The sequence below is a fragment of the Syzygium oleosum genome, unplaced genomic scaffold (assembly GCF_021117445.2).
Source record: "Syzygium oleosum isolate NSW1041296 unplaced genomic scaffold, Sole_v2.1 Sole_v2.50, whole genome shotgun sequence".
NCBI classification, from domain to species: Eukaryota; Viridiplantae; Streptophyta; class Magnoliopsida; order Myrtales; family Myrtaceae; genus Syzygium; species Syzygium oleosum.
The window spans coordinates 902,726-915,053 of record NW_026607534.1 but is presented as its reverse complement, the minus strand read 5'-3'; the positions used below and the strand labels follow the sequence as shown (position 1 = coordinate 915,053).

General features: G+C 38.1%; 1 long non-coding RNA gene across 1 annotated transcript; it reads left to right on the top strand.

Annotated features, from left to right (window-relative positions):
• The first annotated feature begins 10,113 nt into the window (after positions 1–10,113).
• Positions 10,114–11,029, top strand: LOC130136810 (uncharacterized). Its single transcript, XR_008815537.1, has 3 exons — positions 10,114–10,202; positions 10,290–10,393; positions 10,756–11,029. It is a non-coding gene; the product is annotated as an uncharacterized LOC130136810 (long non-coding RNA).
• The last annotated feature ends 1,299 nt before the right edge of the window (positions 11,030–12,328 follow it).

Below are 12,328 nucleotides of genomic sequence, written 5' to 3'. Positions count from 1 at the left end.
AAATTTTTGTAAAGGGGGAAGAATTGTAACATCCTGAATTCGATCCACTTTCGTGATCAATGAAATAGATGTATATTTCTCATTTCATTTTAGTAAGTCTCGCCCGGAACGGATCCTTCTCAGGATACTGACCAATAGGGAAAGGCTAACTAGGAAAACGGTACGTGGACCTAAGAACTCGACCGTGAAACGAACCCGATTTCAAGAAACGACGAGGAAATATTTTGGGCCAACGTGGGCCAATCTAAGGAGGAGACGGATTTGGTTTGACCAACGACATACGGTCGAAACGCGGGTGATTCCGCACGACCGAGAGTACGCGTGGCAAACAATCTAAATCTTATTCCGAACGATTGCGACCCTCGGAACTAGCGATAAATCCTCTCGTTATCTTGGAAATCGAGACCGTCACGACTCGAGTAATCCTAAGTCGATACGCGTAACTCCTAAACAGCCGCCCGTTAGTAAGAGACGCTAAAATCGCATTTGAGCGAAATTGATCGTGGAACTGAGTCCGGACTTGAGTGTCAAATTTCATGGACGTACGCGACTATTTTGCAAGGACAACGTCGTATTAGTGTGGCCAATTATATTTGGGATAGGTATAGTCGAAAAATGAAATTTCGGACCGGGAGTGAAAAATTACCAATTTGCCCCTAGGCCCTAAGTATTAATTCCGAATTTTAGAGGTTTTTAATTGATTTTATTCAACCCTATTGTGCCAAAATTCATTGGACATTGGTGCTCCCATCACTCTTGCTCATTCCCCAAAGTGCCCTTGGATATTTTGGTCTAGAACCCATCTTGGCCATTGATCTTGAATGGATGTGATTGATCTTCAAATTGTGGCCCTTGGATCATCTTGTGAGTGGAGTGGGTAGGGTAGACATTTTGAGTGGGGTAGGCCACCAACCCCCACCAACCCATTTTGGATAAAATCTCTCTCTCTCTCTCTCTCTCTCTCTCTCTCTCTCTCTCTCTCTCTCTCTCCATCACCAACCGGCCAACTCCTCTCTCTCTCATGCCTCACTCTCTTCATTTCCTCTCCCTTGGCCACGTGAGGAATCGCCGGAGCAGCCCCCAAGCCGCCGTCGTCCGCCGGTGCCGAGCACCGCCCGCCGCCGTCCACGCCCCACCTTGCACCACCCCTCACCGTCTCACCCCCTCCTTTCTCTCTCCCATTTTCGCTGTCACCACCACCGTCACCATAATCTCCCCCTTCACCGCCCAGCCCAGTCGGAGCACCATCGCCCGCCGTTCACCGCCGAGCGCCGCCGTGAGTACGTGGGAGCGCCGCCGCTGAACCGGTTTGATCCAGCTGCTGTTCGGCCCGTTTCTCTCCTTGTCCAACCCCCATTTGAAGCCTTAAACGTAGTGAGTGGAAACCCTAACCCTTAATTAGGCTTATGTGCACTTTAGACAAATTTTATGGGTTATTAGGGTATTTTAGGGGTTAATTAGTGGAGGATGATTAGGGCTGACTTTGTGGCTATTTTGGTGGTTTAGTGTGATGATTTAAATGTGGTTTGGTGGTCTAGAATGGGCTGGTTGTTGGCTGAGCATTGCAGACTTGGTTTGGACAATTATGTGGATTAAAATGGGTGCAATGTGCGGGCTGAGTAGTGGCTGATTTGTGGTGATTTAATGGCCTAATGTGATGATTTAAATGTGGTTTGGTGGCCTAGAATGGGCTGGTTGTTGGCTGAGCATTGCGGACTTAGTTTGGATAATTATGTGGATTAAAATGGGTGTAATGTACGGGCTGAGTAGTGGCTGATTTGTGGTGATTTAATGGCCTAATGTGATGATTTGGAAGTGGTTTAGTGGCCTAGAGTGGACTGATTAGTGGCTTGCCATGGTGGAATTTATCGGGCCTTGTTCGACGAAACTGAGGATTAATTGTGAATCGCCGAGTGTGCCTTGATTTGCCTATGTGGTGGCTGATTTGTGTGTGAATTGTGCTTAATTATGCAATGCCATGTTGAGTGCTAGTGTGGCCGATTGATGAGAGGCATTGAGGACCCTAGACTCGAGCAAATTTTAATGGCTTGATTGTGTGATTTTTGTGGGTCAATTATGTGCCGTGGCTATTGTGATTGAATTGATTCATTGGGCATGTTAAGATGTGAATTGAGCATGTTGTGGCATTATTTGAGCATGTGATCACCTAAATCGCTCTGATGCGTGTTACGCGAGGTTCAAATAATAATTGGTGGATTACGCTCATGTGATCACATAAACCCTGAGGCGTCGTTTACGCGGGGTAATGAACCCGTCCTGAGGCATTTAACGCGGGACGATGCCCGGATTACCGAAAGATGGCCAACCTGAGGCGTCCCACACGCGGGTTGTGTCATGAGCCTGATGTGTTTTACGCGGGCCGGAGATCGATCGAAAAGCGATAGACCTTATGCGTTTTACGCGGGCCGGTGATTAAATGGAAAGTTGGCACGTGTGCACGTGTGCAAGTGTGCATTGAATTGTGCAAGCTATATTTATTGTATCTACTGTTATCCTTGGTCATGTTGTTTTATATTGTACGGGTATTTATGTTGCTTCCGCATGTGCATTGTTCTCTGTGTTGGGTTTTGGGTCGGCGACGCGTACTGGGACGTTGCACCAATACGACCGACGAAGGGGTTGTCGCGCGCCGTAGGGTTCGGGGCGTGACAGAAGCTCAAAAACATCCCAAAAGGAACAAGAGCATTTCATTTCTCATCCCAAACACATTATCCTTTGCAAAGCCCAATTAAGCTTGTATATTCATTTCAAACCCAAATTGGTGATTACCTCCTCACATTGGGGAATAGCATGTGATCCACTTTAAGGCATGACAAAGAGTCCTTAGAGCTCAAAAGGTCGAAAGCTAAAAGATTCAAAAGTGTACATGTGATGAGAATTAAGGACATGAAAAAGCAGTGTGCCTGGTAAAAGTAAGGCTGATGCCCAGTGAAAAGTGAGCAAAGAAAAGAAGAAAAAGTATTCAAAAGAAGAATATTAAAAACAAAAGTTATGGAAAGATCAAAGATCACAATAGTTAGAAGTTGAAAAGAAAAGACCATAGTGAGCATCTAGAGAACTCTTATGGTCATGAAAAGATAAAAGATCCCTAGTGAACAAAACAAAAGGTGGTGATGCCAAGAGGATCACCAATTTTACAAAAAACCTGAATCTAAAAACAAATAAGCCTTTTGAGCATACCCAATACCGACATTACAACCTCTCCCCAAAGACTTTTCAGATTGAGATGTTGAGAGCGAAAGTATGATTTCATATCAGAAGCCATCGCTTAAAGAAGTGTGGGCAATCTTGTCTTATCTTATCCTCAAGGTTCTTAACATGTAGACCCGAAGCAAATCAGAAGATGATGAAATTCCTTCTTGGCCTCAAAATGCCTATCCTTAGAATAGCCTTTGACCAAGCTTACATTACGATCCTTCAAAAAGACTTTATCGGATCAATCAGATTGTATACATTGCGAATATCTCTGAATACCTGAGGATTGGTTATGAGAGATAGATTGAGAGATATAAAGTGATTTCTGTATCAACGGATGAAAATGAAAGCCCAATTCATAGATTGAGATAAATCATTTCTAATGAAGGTCTTCCAATCGATGATCTTAAGCATTTCTTGAGAAATTTCAAGTTATTTACTCAGATACATCCTTTTTAAGGAAGTTTGATTGTCTAAATGCATTAATACAAGAAATGCGTGTTTTGACATCAAAATGTAAAACATTCAAATATCCCGATTTTTCAAATGGTTCCGGGTCTTTCCTTAAACCCTAACTTTTCAAACGGTTCTGGGTCTTTCCTTAAACCCCGAATTTTCAAACAATTCCAAGTCTTTCGTTAAACCCCGACTTTTCAAACGGTTCTGGGTCTTTCCTTAAACCCCGATTTTTCAAACGGTTACGGCTCTTTCTTAAATCCCGATTTTTCAAATGGTTCCGGATCTTTCCTTAAACTCCGATTTTTCAAACGATTCCGGGTCTTTCCTTAAACCCTAATTTTTCAAATGGTTCTTGGTCTTTCCTTAAATCCCGATTTTTCAAACGGTTCCGGGTCTTTCTTTAAACCCTGATTTTTCAAACGAATCTGAGTCTTTCCTTAAATCCCGATTTTCCACAAAGTTAGTGGGCTTATCCTTAAACCACAAGGTTAATGGGTTTATCCTTAAACCACGTTTTCAAGCCCAGAGTTTTGTCCATCACTATCATCATTCTATACTCTCTGAAATAATCAGCAATAAATCTCTCATAAATGAAAATTGCAAATAAGCAGGTAAGTTCCTTCCTCTCCCTCAGTCATAAGAAGTTCATCAAAAGCACCAAAGTGAAAAATTGGATTGGGACAAGAATTTTTAAGCAAGATCCCTGATCAATTGTTGTGAAAGTTTCATTTGTCTTTTCAATTGAGTCGACTGGAATTCAGGTGTCACCTTATCTTCGAGATCAACCTCAAACGAGCTTACTCTCAAAGAGGTACAGTTGTTAACACTTGATATTTTGGTCAAATTTTCAATTTTACATAAAAATCATAAAATTAGAATTATGAACCTTGGCCATACTTAGGAACCTATTTCTAAACAAAAAAATAATTTTTTTAGATTTTTCTTCAATTTTTCCTTAATTTCTTTTGGTCAAAAATGGGAGGAAAATCAAGAAAAATACTAAATGAAGTCCAAAAATTTTCCAAAAATAGTCATTAGTCTTATTTAATTCAAATTTCAATCCCACGGCTTCAATTTTACAAAATTTCATTTAAGGATATGTGTTCCCCAAATTTGGGTAATTTCATATCCTAATTGAACAAAAAATCCAATTAAATCATTTCTAGGCATTTTTAGGCTATAGTGTCTTCACAACAATTCATTATGGGACCTTGAATTTCATATTGGTTGGTCCAATTTCACAATTTGATGAAAATACCAAAAAACGCCTCAAATTTAATTTGAAATTAGGGATTTTATGACTCAAATTGGGGATTTCATTCAATTGGTCATATTTGAGTAAAGCTGATACCTTCCCTAAGGGTAATCAACCGTGGAGAATCCAATTTTGACTTTAAATTAGCAAAATTAGGTGATTTAGACCTCCAATTGAGTGAAAACCTATTTGACCCAAATTCAAATTTAGGGTTTTTTAGCTTAATTGAGAAAAAAATTCAAAGTGATCCCATATTTTGAAATAAAAGTGTCAAGGAATTGAAATTTGGGGTCAAAATTGGGTCCAATTTGCAATTTTAGACCAATCCGGGTCTGCCAAGTCGGTCAGATCCAACCCGACTCGACCCGAGTTAGCTTCTTCCTCACCCGACTCAAGAACGCACGGGAAATGGAAGGAAAAGCTGAGTTGGCCCTCCTATTCACCGACTGAAATCTCCCACATAAGCACGTGAAAAACAACGATGGACAGCCAGCTATCACCGGAGATTCGTTATAACGGCCTATGGAGTTGGTTAGAGGCCGGGAACAGCCCAGGGAAGAGAACAAAAGAGGCGGGAGAAAGGGGAGAGGGCAGAGAAGTTGTTTGTGAAAATTCCAAAGAGAGAGAGAGAGAGAGAGAAAACTAGAGAGAGAGAAATCGAGAGCAGCAAAGAGTTGAGGTCCCCCTAGCCGAGTGACATGCGCCATCCCGATGGGAAAGGGCGCTGGCAAATCATCCATTTAGGTGACCTCCTCCTTCATTCACCCAGCGGAAGTCTGATCAGGAACGCCTGAAACTCGGCTCTGATCTCCACATCGGGGAATTTCCCGGCTAGGTCAAACCCTGAGGTTGATAGAGCAGGTGTAGGAGAACCAAGCCATAGCCTCCCGGTGAATCGAAATTTCCGTTTTGATCGCCAGCGACGAAGGTAAACTTCCTTCCCACCCGTATACCAACTGTTTGTTAAAATGCCCAAGTGATTGACCGAACCATTACTTGATTGATTCAGTGATTTGCTTGCTGTTTTAGTGATTATTGGATCCATGTTTGCATTTCTAATCAATTGTTTGCTTGTTCTATGCATTTCGGATCGTATTTTTGCACATTCATCGAGTCGGCCCCCATAACCATCTTCATCGGAGCTTCTGAACTTCGCCGGAGTACATTCCTACGGCCAATGGCCGTCCAAGTTAGTCCTCTATGATCCTTTTGATGTGTAAATCCATGTTTTGATTGCTAAATTGATTGGTTAGTTCAAGATTTGTTGTAGTTAGTAGGATTGTTCTTGTTAGGATAGCTTCGGGCCTAGTCTTTCTAGCCTAGAAACCGCCAGCCAACTAGCGGCCGGCGGTGGTCTGGTGGTGACTAGTAGGTAAAGGGTGATGGGGCAATGCCTTAGGATCATTGGTGGTGGCCGGAGCGCCGGCGAAGGTCATCTGAGAGAGGACCAAAGTCACGGTGAGGAAAATGAATATTAAGCTCAAGTGAACTCAAAGTGTTTGATAAAATGCCTGAGAGAAGAAATAGTGAAACAGCACTATTTTGGCACCATCCTCGCCGGAGGATGACCGAAGACCAATCAAGCTGGTCCAACACAGTTGAGCCGGTTTGAACCGGTCCGATTTATTCTCAGGGACATAAATAATAAAAAATGAAAAACGAAAAGAAAAAATCATAAAAATAATTTTAAAAAGAAAAAAGTCAGAAAATTTTAGAAAAAATAGGAAAAAAATAAAAAAAAATTCAGAAAATTAGAAATTTCGAAAATTATTAGAAATTAGAAAAATTCATAAAAAATACATAAAAACATAAAAAAAATTTGAGAAAATCTTAGAAAATTCATAAAAATGGAAAAATTTAAAAAATAAAAATAAAAAATAGAAAAATTCAGAAAATAAAAAAATGGAAAATATAGACTTCTGGAAGTAGGAAAATCAAATAAAGAATTTTTCAAAAAAAAATTCAAAAAATTGCAAAATGGCTCAGGACACTTGTGGCCACCCCTTTTGAATGATATTAGAATTTTTAGGGATGCACAAGTTGTTATTTTGGAAAATTTCCTAGTTTAGGGTTAAAAAGGGGCTTAACCCCTAAAAAACCCTAAAAGGGGCTTAACCCCTAAAAGACCCTAAAACCCCTAAAAAAAGCACAACCCCTAAATATGAACAAGCCTTTAGGGCTTCACTAGACCTTGATTGTTTTGATTGATTTTCCTTTTTTAGGGATGATATTAGAATTGTTGTTTGTGATTTGAATTGATTGTGCTTTTCATGATTGGTTGATTCCTCCTTGTTTAGGATGGTTAGGATTAGCGGATAAGTCTCGAGAAATTGCATGCTACACTAGACACTTCAAATAGAGTTAGGTACCAAAAGGGCGTTAGGGATTTCGACATCGAAGTCATTACGTAACCAAGTCCCCCTACCCATGATATCTCTGGTTCATAGAAATCGAGATGGCTCTCCTGTGACACCCCAGAACGTCACGTGCGATACGTGTCTTTATCAAATTTTTTTTTATTTATAATTATTAAAACATGCGGAAGCATAATAAGGCATTCACACCATTCCCAAACATGTATACTAAAATACATATGCATCTTTTTATAAATATTAACATCAATTTTACAATACAACATTCGCCAAAAAACAAAATACATCATTACTGGGAAAGATCAGAGTCGCCTAACTTCAGCACTTAACTACTTCGCCCAAAAGCTTGCCTGTACACTGACGGACCAACAACTACGGGTCAACGACTTCACCCGACGACATGCCATCGTCGCCAAACCCTAGAGGACCATCGAAGCCTCTAAGCGGTCCAACTAACTCGCCCTCGATATTCACATACCAAGCTACATAACTATGGATTATATATTATGGTAACCCCACGTCGACCCATAAAACGGTCGTACACCTAGTATAAACCACCGGTGATCCAGGTACAACAACATCTTCATAATTATAATCAAAAAACATAGGAGCTCCAAACCGCGGCGGCGGTGAGGGATCCATCCTACATATATGAAAAATAAAGAGTGAGCCGAGCCCAGTAATTGAAATCTCTAAGTCTAAGATAGAAGATTCACTCACCACTCAACCTAGTATCAACAATAATTATGAGTCCAAGACAGTACAAAATACATGAATAATGATATTACTCTTCCAATCATGACATGTCAGTGAAACAACAATAATACTGCATAAAATCAATCATTCATGTGAAAATGGATGGCATATTATATATCATATATATCACATAATATCTCATCGATTCATATTTGTCATTGGTCAGGACCCATCTCGATTCACGAGACATCTCGACTAACGAGGCATCATCACCACCAAATCATGGGGGACAGAATCATTCATACCCTTTGCCACGCCTCAGCCCATTCATCACGGGTGTCCTCTTTATTAGTGAGGATAAATACACCACTGTATATCCACGTGATTATGGTCGTTTCTTAACATCATACCATGGCAAAGCCATGTCATACCATGACCACAAGAGCCATGTCATCATAGGATTCATATCATTTCAACCTTGTAGAGAACCGTTTTATACAGTAGAACATCTTGCTGACTCTAGAGTCTTATCCATAGCTCATACAACAGAATTCGCTCGGTGGCGAATAGGCCGTGGCAATGGTCTTCATTACTTAACATTAAAGACATACGTAATTAATTACAATGCAAAACATATCACATATTTTCATAATTACAATCGCAAACAACGACATGTCCATTTATTTACAATTCACATAATGTACAAGACAATCAATTAATTATGCACCTTTCAACATGAGAACTTTCCTTTTCTTTTTCACCAAGCCAATATCAATTTAGAAGAGCACTTTTGCAAGTTCTATAACATTTAAATACTACTACTCCATAATTTAGTATCTTATCTAATTTTTTATTTATTTATCTTAATCCCTCTTGATCAAGCTCGCTTTTACCACATATAAAAGCGATCATTTCTATGATTCCTAATTCTTGAAATTAGAAAATTATCCTAGTAAAATTTCTCATTTTATAATTTTACCCCTAATTTTCGATTTTCAACCAATCAAGTCATAATAATTAAATTAAAAACTAACTGATAATATTTTTGTGCTTTAAAACACACAAACATTTTAATTACACTATAGACACCACATATTTACAAAATTTTCAAAACTGCCCACTTTTAATTAATTATTACAAATTGCTCCAATTTTACATAATTAAACATATGACCTAATTAAAAAATTATATCTAAAAACTAACTTAACCACTTATCAAAATGAGATTCCACATGCTGTAATCAGTCCCCAGAACTTCCATTTTTTACAGATTCGCCCCTCAACTTTGGCGGAAGTACAAATTTGCCCCTAAAGCTCATAAACTCATTTTTTTCAACCGGTTTGATTTCCTTTAATTAATAAAACTTAATAACCCACTAATTAACATTAAAAATCATAAATTAATACTGTTCATAGCCTCTCTTTATTCTGTAAAATTTGAAATTCTTCTTTACCAAGACAACAAAATTTACCAAAATACCCTTTTATGCCTAATTTTATCATTTTCCCACATTTCTCATTCAAGATGCAACAAAACATACTAATAATCTCTCAAAGACATCTAGGCATGTAGAGAATTTTCACTACAAAAAAATAAGGATTTAGCCACGAAAATTAGCGACGAATAATTTTTCGTCGCTAATTAGCGACGGAATTTGCGACGAATTTTGCGACGGACAAAATTCCATGGCTAATTTGCAACGGAATTTGCCACGAAAAAAAATTCGTGGCTAATTTGCAACGGAATTAGCGACGAATTTTTTTTCCGTTGCTAATTTGAGACGAAAAAAAATGTCGTCGCTAATTTGCGAAGGAATTTGCCACGAAAAAAAATTCATCGCAAATTTGCGACGAATTTTTTTTCCGTTGCTAATTTTCGACGGAAAAAAATGTCGTCGCTAATTTGCGACGGAATTTTCCACGAAAAAAATCTGTCGCTAATTTGCAACGGAATTTGCGACGAAAAAGTATTTGTTGCTAATTTGCGACGGAGTTAGCGACTTATTTTTTTTCGTCGCTAATTTTGCGACGTAATTTGCAACGAAAAATAAATTCGTCGCTAATATATGTATTGCGTGTCAAATATTTACTAATATATAAATGTAAATTGTTAATAGGATTTTTCAAACTTCAATGTATGGACTACCACCAAATGAGTTTGACCGTTTGTGCGATGAACAATTTGCAGCATGGTTCAAAACATATGTAAGTTGCCTATGGACCAAAACCAAGTTATTAATATTTTATACATCATTTAAATATATATTATTGACTTTTTGTGTGTGACCTTAGGTTCACAGTAATCATGATCAAGTTGAAGAGCAAGGATTGCTATATTATCTGTCATGGGGTCCAAAGTCAAGAGTACGAACTTGGCCAGCATATTTCATAAACGGGTATAATTTTCACACTCAAGAATATGGAATAGGAAAAGCCACAATGAATAGTGGTGTGTGTGTTCGATTATCCAATGGTGGCAGTTCAAAAAATGATTTTTATGGCTTGTTGGATGAAATCATGGAGATAGAGTACCCCGGACCATTAATGCGGGTTGTGTTATTTAAGTGCATGTGGTTCGACCCCGTCAAAGGAATGAAGGTGCATACGAAGTTTAATTTGGTTGAAATAAATCACAAGAAAATGTATATGAAATATGAACCATTTGTGTTGGCACAACAAGCAATTCAAGTATATTATGCATCATATCCTAGTTTGAAACGTGACAAAATTGATTGGTTGGCTGTATGTAAAATCAAAGCACGAAGAAAAATCGAGGAACACTGGAAGGATACAGCATATCAACAAGAGGAAGTTTGTAACACGGTTCAAACTGAGTAATATAACATTCCAACTCTACGAGATCCATGTGGAGCAATGATAGATGTAGATCTAACTGAAATTCGCGAATCAAATTTAGAAGGTGTTGCAGAATCTGATTTTGAGACAGAGGATGATGAGGATGATGATGATGATGATGACGATGATGCTCAATAAGAAGATGAAGATCAAGATGAAGACGAAGGTGAAGATGAAGATTTAGATTTTTGAGACTTTTTACTAATTATGTCATAATTATTATTATTATTATTATTATGACAAGAGTTTATTGTTGTTGTCATATTTATTATTATTGTTGTTGTCGTAATTATTAGTATTGTTGTTGTTGTTGTTGTTGTTATTGTTATTATTATTATTATTATTATTATTGTTGTTTGTTGTTGTTGTTGTTGTTGTGTTGTTGTTGTTGATTATTATTATTGCTATTATTGTTACTGAAACGTTATTGTCGGGAAAAAAAATGAATTAGGCGTGTGTGGGCTAGTAGAAATGAAATTCGTGGCTAAATCTGTGGCAAATTTGCCACGGATTTAGCCATGAATTTGAAAAAAAATGAATTGTGGGCTTTTTTTTTTTAAAAAATTCGTGGCTAAATCCGTGGCAAGTTTGCCACGGATTTAACCATGAATTTCATTATAGGCTGGTGGAAATGAAATTTGCCACGGATTTTGCCACGAATTTCGTAAAAAATGCCCACACACGCCTAAGTCATTTTTTTAAAATTCGTGACTAAATCCGTGGATTTAAAAAAAAAATGCCCGCAATTCATTTTTTTATGAAATTCGTGGCTAATTCCGTGGCAAATTTGCCACGAATTTCATAAAAAATGCCCAAATTCATTTTTTTTCAAATTCGTGGCTAAATCCATGGTAAATTTGCTACGGATTTAGCTACGAATTTCGTTAAATGCTAGTAAAAATGAAATTCAGGGCTAAATCCATGGTAAATTTGCAACGAATTTAGCCACGAATTTCAAAAAAATGCCCACACACGCTTAAGTCATTTTTATTAAAATTCGTGGCTAAATCCGTGGCAAATTTGCCACGAATTTAACCACGAATTTTAAAAAAATGCCCGCAATTCATTTTTTATGAAATTCGTGGCTAAATCGGTGGCAAATTTGCCGCGGATTTAGCCACGAATTTAATTTCTACTTGCCTATATATGAAATTCGTGGCTAAATCCGTGTCAAATTTGCCACAGATTTAGCCACGAATTTCATAAAAAAATGCCTACACAAGCCTAATTCATTTTTTTTAAATTCGTGGCTAAATCCGTGGCAAATTTGCCATGGATTTAGCCACGAATTTCATTTTTACTAGCCTTTAACGAAATTCGTGGCTAAATTCGTGGCAAATTTGCCACGGATTTAGCCACGAATTTGAAAAAAAATGAATTAGGTGTGTGTGGGCATTTTTTATGAAATTTGTGGTTAAATCCGTGGCAAATTTGCCACGAATTTTAAAAAAAAATGCCCGCAATTCATTTTTTAT